General features: G+C 39.8%; 1 non-coding gene across 1 annotated transcript; it reads left to right on the top strand.

The window, feature by feature from the left end:
• Nucleotides 1–4,240: 4,240 nt before the first annotated feature.
• Nucleotides 4,241–4,348, top strand: LOC141635260 (small nucleolar RNA R71). Its single transcript, XR_012539959.1, has one exon. It is a non-coding gene; the product is annotated as a small nucleolar RNA R71 (small nucleolar RNA).
• Nucleotides 4,349–6,286: the final 1,938 nt, after the last annotated feature.

The raw sequence follows: 6,286 nt of genomic DNA, 5'->3' as shown, positions 1-6,286 counted from the left end.
GATAATTGGTCCGGTGGACACTCAATCGACAAATCTTTGAAGGCAAAGTGAAAGAACTAGCCTCACTAGTGAGCCATCCATACTTGGTGTCAAGAGGGTTATGGGTAACCCACTTGTACTTGTGTATCATAGTATGCATATCAACGAGATGACCACCTTCTTTCGCCTCATACTTGTTATCTTTGTTGAAGTTTGGATCAAAGTATTTGGCTAGGATAGTGACTAGGCCTCCATTCACAATAACGGTAGTGCCTTTCTTCCCACAATCAATATTTAACCATCTATCCTGTGACCTTAGAAAGTTAAAAGGCTTGGTGTGTTCCCTACCAACGTTCAAAGCCGACTCAAGAAGAACAAAATCGAGTTTGGTGAAATGGTTGGTGTCTTTTCTTGCATTGATGGTGTTCCCTACGACCTTGTGCCACACTCTAATGCCCGGATGGTGGACTAATAGAGCGCGACAAGCATGAAATTCTTCAAATTTTCTTCCGGAAATCGCCTCCCAAAGAGGGTCTGGGTCATATTTGCCAACATTCTTAAAATAACTCGGAGAATCACTAAGACCCAAAGCTTTACCCATTTCCTCAAAGGAGATGCGCCTACTAACATTAGCTAGACGAAACTCGATGCTCTACATGGTCTCAACCTTGTTAACTTTCAAAGAACTTAAAAATTCTAAGGTAAGGGAGGGGTATGTCAATTCTTTTGATTCAAACAATTTCTCCAACCCCATGACTTTGAAAAAGGCTCTAGTTTGCTCAAGGACACCCAATTTTTCTAAGGTATCTTCACAAATAAACTTGGTGGATTGAAATGATTTTCTAGCAAACTTGGCAAAAGTGTCCCTATGGGATTTGGAAATGAAAATTACCTCCGGATAGTTTGCAAGTTGATCAATTTCCGGAGTAGTAGATGTTGTTGCTCCCATGGGAGGTTGTTGTGGTTGTTGCACTTCCAAGTTTGGGTTTGCTACCACCATAGCCAATGCTTTCTTTGCTCGAAGAGTCTTTTGCCTTAATGAAAGTGTTTTTGCCTTTGGTGCTTTTGCCTTTGTTGCCTTTGTTGCTCCCTTAGTCCTTGCCATTGATGAATTAACCAAGAAAGGAGTGAAAAATCTTCAATTTCTAGTACACCCAAATCGATTTAAAGATGAAAGGCTTTGCCTTTATGAATTCAAAATCGACTCAAAGGTTGAAGATTTTGTGCTTGGTTTTGATTTTTGTTGAAAAAGGAGTGATTTATTTGTTGTTAAAAGGATGTTTTGATTTGATTTTGGTGAATGTTGTTGAGGAATTTTGTTTTTGTGATGGAGAGGATGAGGGTTTTGAGGTTTATGAGTAGTATTATGAATGAAGGAATGAAGAAATGAAGGTGGGAGGGGCTTTATAAAACCCAAAAATTTTGAACTGCAGGGGTAAGATGGGCGGATTCTGCTCGGGACGGGCGGATTCTGCCTTTTCTGGGTTGGGAAAAACTCGCCTAAAGACGGGCGTCTTTTGGTGAAGACGCTCGAATTTGCAAACACGGGACGGGCGTCTTCTGCAGAAGACGGGCGGATTCCTTTACAGGGATTTTTCTTGTTTTCTTCAGCCAAGAAGACGGGCGTCTTCCCTTCAGGATGGGCGGATTTTTGTAGACGGGCGGATTAGGATGCAGGACGCCCGGATTCGCTGACAGTAAAAAATATCAAAAGTTCAGCTCAATTCAGGACGTGCGTCTTCTACCCAAAACGTCCGGATTGCTTGAAGACGGGCGGATTCTCCTGAATCCGCTCGGATTCGACCCCTTTGTACCCGGATTCAGTTCCATCCGTGTACAATGCATATCCCTTGTCATTCTTCCATTCTTCTTCATATCTTGTGTTCTTCATTGTGGGGGCACTACTAAGGCATGGATAGCCTAGGCAATTTCCATCCCCACACTAAGCTAAAGCACTACACATTAATTGAAATTATTAGTCCCTCCCTCACTTCTCTCAAACATGATAATTATCTTGATCAAAGTATAAAAATCCAAAAATAACAAAAATGCAATACAAGAATTGAAATGCAAGTTAGGGAGTTAGAAATATTTACAAATGGTGGTTTAGGGAGGACTCCATCAAACTCTCATTCTTGATGAGATGTCAAGGGGGCATGTTCAAAGTGTTGTTGATGTTGCTCAACACCTTGAAAAAGTAATCAAACGCTTGTTCATTATCATGATAGAGGTCTTCAATAGACCTTGGCCCTTGTTGTCGGTCTTGATCGATGGCATTACCAATGCAGGGATTAAAAATCCCTTCAAATTCGTCGTCCCAAAGACCACATACTTCATTAAGTTGATCATTGAAAATCTCTTGATTTGATGGAGACAACTTTCCCATTTTATTTTCTTGGCTAATGAGGCCATCTTCTTCATTGCTTGTCTTCGATGAGCCTTGCAAGCTCTCTTTGTCATAATTCACTTGCTCTTTGAATGGAGCATCTTCAATTTTCTTCTTCTATTGGAGTTCCGACTTCTTCCTTTTATCCTTCCGACTATAATGATCGATCATAAAACACGGTTCATGTAAACGGGGAGCTCGCATAGTCTTGTCAAGATTAAAAGTTATACTCTCATCTCCCACTTCTAGAGTGAGCTCACCATGTTTTACATCAATCACCGCACCCGCGGTGTGTAAGAAGGGTCTTCCTAGAATGATTGGAATGTTGGAATATTCCTCCATATCAACAATGACAAAGTCTATCGGGATGAAAAACTTCCCAATTCATACAGGGACATCTTCCCATATCCCTAATGGTGTCTTCGTCGATCTATCGGCCATTTGAAGTGTGATATTGGTGCATTTAAGCTCTCCCATCCCCAACCTTTTACTCACCGAGTACGGCATAACACTCACACTAGCCCCTAGATCACATAAGGCTTTGTTGATCGTGGTGTCGCCAATGGTACACGGTATTGAGAAGCTTCCCGGATCCTTTAGTTTTGGAGGTGAACTCCCTTGAAGTATTGCACTACTCACCTTAGTGAAGGCGATAGTCTCAAGTTTCCGGATCGACTTCTTCTTTGTGAGGATGTCTTTCATGTATTTCGCATAGGCCGGCACGTGATTAATTAATTCCGTGAAAGGAATTGAGACTTCCAAATTCTTCACAATTTCCATAAACTTTCCAAGTTGGTCATCAAACTTGGGCTTGGCTTGACGACTTGGAAAAGGAAGTCTAATCACAATGGGCTCCTTCTCCTTGGCCTTGTCTTCATTTTTATTTGAAATTTCTTCTTTTGATGATTCTCCATCTTTGGAGTTTTGCACAATTTCTTCCTTATCACTAGCTTCCACAACTTCATCCTCAACTTGCTTCTTCGGTGCTTCATACCTTGTACCACTTCTCAAGTGAATGGCACTAACCGTTTCATGTCTTGGGGGATTACTTTGAGGTGGTAATTGCCCCTTTTGTCTTTGTGAGCTTGAAGATGCTAGTTGAGTCAATTGTGTTTCCAACATCTTGGTGTGAGCTAGAATGTTGTTGATGGTGGTTTCCTTTGCTTGACTATCTTTTTGCATTTGAGTGAAAAACTCTTGTTGATTCTTTTGCATTTGGAGGACCGCTTTTTGAACATCAAAACCTTGGTCATTTTGGTGATTGTATGGATTTTGGTTTTGGTAACCTTGGTTTTGGTTGAAAAAGGGTCTTTGATTTTGGTTTCTCATGGGAGGTGGGGTGTATGTTGTTTGAGGGTTTTGAACATTTTGGCTTTTGTATGAGAGATTTGGATAAAACTTGGTGTTTTCATTGTAATAGTTGGAATAAGGGGTACCACTCTTGTATGCTTGGAAAGCATTCACTTGTTCATTTGTTCCCCTACATTCACTTTGGTCATGTCCCAAAGTTCCACAATTCTCACATATCCCACTTGGGATTGATGAGGATGCCATCATGGCATTAACATGATGTTTTGGTGATTTTGAGGCCTCTTCAAGTCTAGCCATAGCTTGTTCAAACTTCAAATTGATTGTGTCAATGTGAGCACTAAGTTGAGCACCCAATCGAGTAACGGAGTCCACTTCATGCCTTCCTCCTCTAGTAGCCTTGCGAGGTCTACTATATTGTGAGTTATGGACCGCCATTTCCTCAATCTTGTTCCATGTTTGATTGTCATCAACTTCGGTGAACATTCCATTTGATCCCATGTTGAGAATGTTCCTTGAATCTTCATATAAACCGTTCCAAAATTGTTGTGCCAAGAACCACTCGCTATGTCCATTGTGAGGACATGAGCGACAAATTCCCTTGAACTGCTCCCAAGCTTCATACAAAGATTCTTCATCCCTTTGCTTAAAACCCGTAATTTGAGCTCTTAGCATGTTAGCCTTTTCCGGTGGGTAGAACTTTTTGTAGAAAGCTAGAGCCAACTTCTTCCAAGAATCTATTCCGAGAGTGGCCTTATCAAGGCCCTTCAACCATCGTTTCGCGGTGCCGATTAGAGAAAAAGGATATAAGACCCATCGAATTTGGTCTTGAGTTACACCGGTTTGAGAAATCGCATCGCAATAGTCACAAAAGGTTTCCATATGAGAATGAGGGTCTTCACTAGGCATCCCCCCAAATTGGCTCCTTTCGACTAGTTGGATAAAGGCGGATTTGGCAATAAAATTTCCGGTCAAATGTTGTGGTGTGGGAGTACTATTGGGTAGGTTCTCCTCGGTGGGTACGGAATGTGATGAAAATTTAGGCATTGTAGGTTGATTTTGTGGGGTATCTTGTGTTGGGTTCTCCTCACCTTCTCTTGCAAAAGGGTTGATGAACTCAATAGTTGGTTGAATATCCACAACCTCACTAATACCTCTCAAATTCCTCCTAGTAAATCTCCTATTGTTTGTCAAGGTCCTTTCAATTTCATGGTCAAAAGGTAACAAATCACCTTGTGACCTTCTAGACATGCAAAATATCAAACAACTCGAAAACAATTAGAACAAACCTTGAGGAGTTTTACTTCCCCAAGGCAAAGAAAGACACAACTAATAACAATGTAAGAAAATCTAAATCAAGTTAACACCGTCCCCGGCAACGGTGCCATTTTTGATCGGTCCGTTTCGTGTTCACAACTTAATAGATGTTGTCGTTGGGTCACGTCCGAATCAAAACACAATTTATAGCTTCACAAACAACTCTACAATTAGTAAAGAGGCAAGTAAAGGTCGGATCCCAAGGGACGGGAATTGAGATGAGATTTCTATTGAAACTAGTGGTGTCTTAGGGGTGTCACAATTTGGGTTGATGTAGAAGGTCACTAACTAAATAGCAATGAAAGTAAATAAGCAAGATGAATTAAAAGGGTTATAAACAATTGATAAAAAGCACTAGGGTGTCATGGGGTCATAGGGGAATCATGGGAATTGATCATACAAACATGTTCTCAAATTATAAGCAAGCAATTATTGTTGTGATGGATTGAGTTGGGTTATATCTTACAATCCTAGGAAAGTTTTGGTCCCGGAGCCGAATCGATTAGATTGTACAACACCTATAAGTCGACTTAATCTTCCCTACTCAACAACATGCATGGTCTAATGAGACTCGAGTTGGTTTATGTCTTACAAGTCTCATTGAAAAGATAGGTGATAGGTAAAAAATGCAAGGATTCATAGGCTCACATTTCATCAAACATAACATGTGCATGAGTTGAGATCAAAACAAGCAAGCAAATAAACCATGAAAGCATATTAATTTAAGCATGAATCATTCCCCATGTTGGTTTCCCCTAATTACCCATTAACCCTAGCTAGGCCACTACTCACTCATTATCATGTTGATCATGCTAGCAAGGTTGTCAATCATACCAACAAAAGGAAACATGATGAATAAATGAAAGTAATTAACAATAATTAAAAAGGGATTAAGAGAATTATACCTACTAATGATTTTAATAATAAAGCAAAGAATAAAAGAAGTACTTGATGCTTGATTGAGAGGTTGTCAATCTCCCAATAATAACCCAAATAATCTTCAATTACCCAAAATAAAGGATGAACAAAAGAAAGATTAAGGAAATAAAACTTGTATTAGAACTTGATTAATTGTTGATTACAATACTAAAAAGAGATTTGATTGATATTAACTACTCTAAATATTGATAAAAAGAACATGTTCTTCTAATTAGACTAATGAGGTATTTATAGTGGAAATTAGGTGGATGCATTAGGGTTAACTAAGGGCTAAACTAGTAATTACACTTTTTAGATTGAGCAGGGAGAAGCGGTATATTTTTGAAGGAAGGGCTTCTTTCTTTGTAGCTTGGAGAA

This window comes from Silene latifolia, chromosome Y (genome assembly GCF_048544455.1).
Source record: "Silene latifolia isolate original U9 population chromosome Y, ASM4854445v1, whole genome shotgun sequence".
Taxonomy (NCBI): Eukaryota; Viridiplantae; Streptophyta; class Magnoliopsida; order Caryophyllales; family Caryophyllaceae; genus Silene; species Silene latifolia.
The sequence above is the reverse complement of the archived record's forward strand: the minus strand, read 5'-3'. Positions and strand labels throughout refer to the sequence as shown.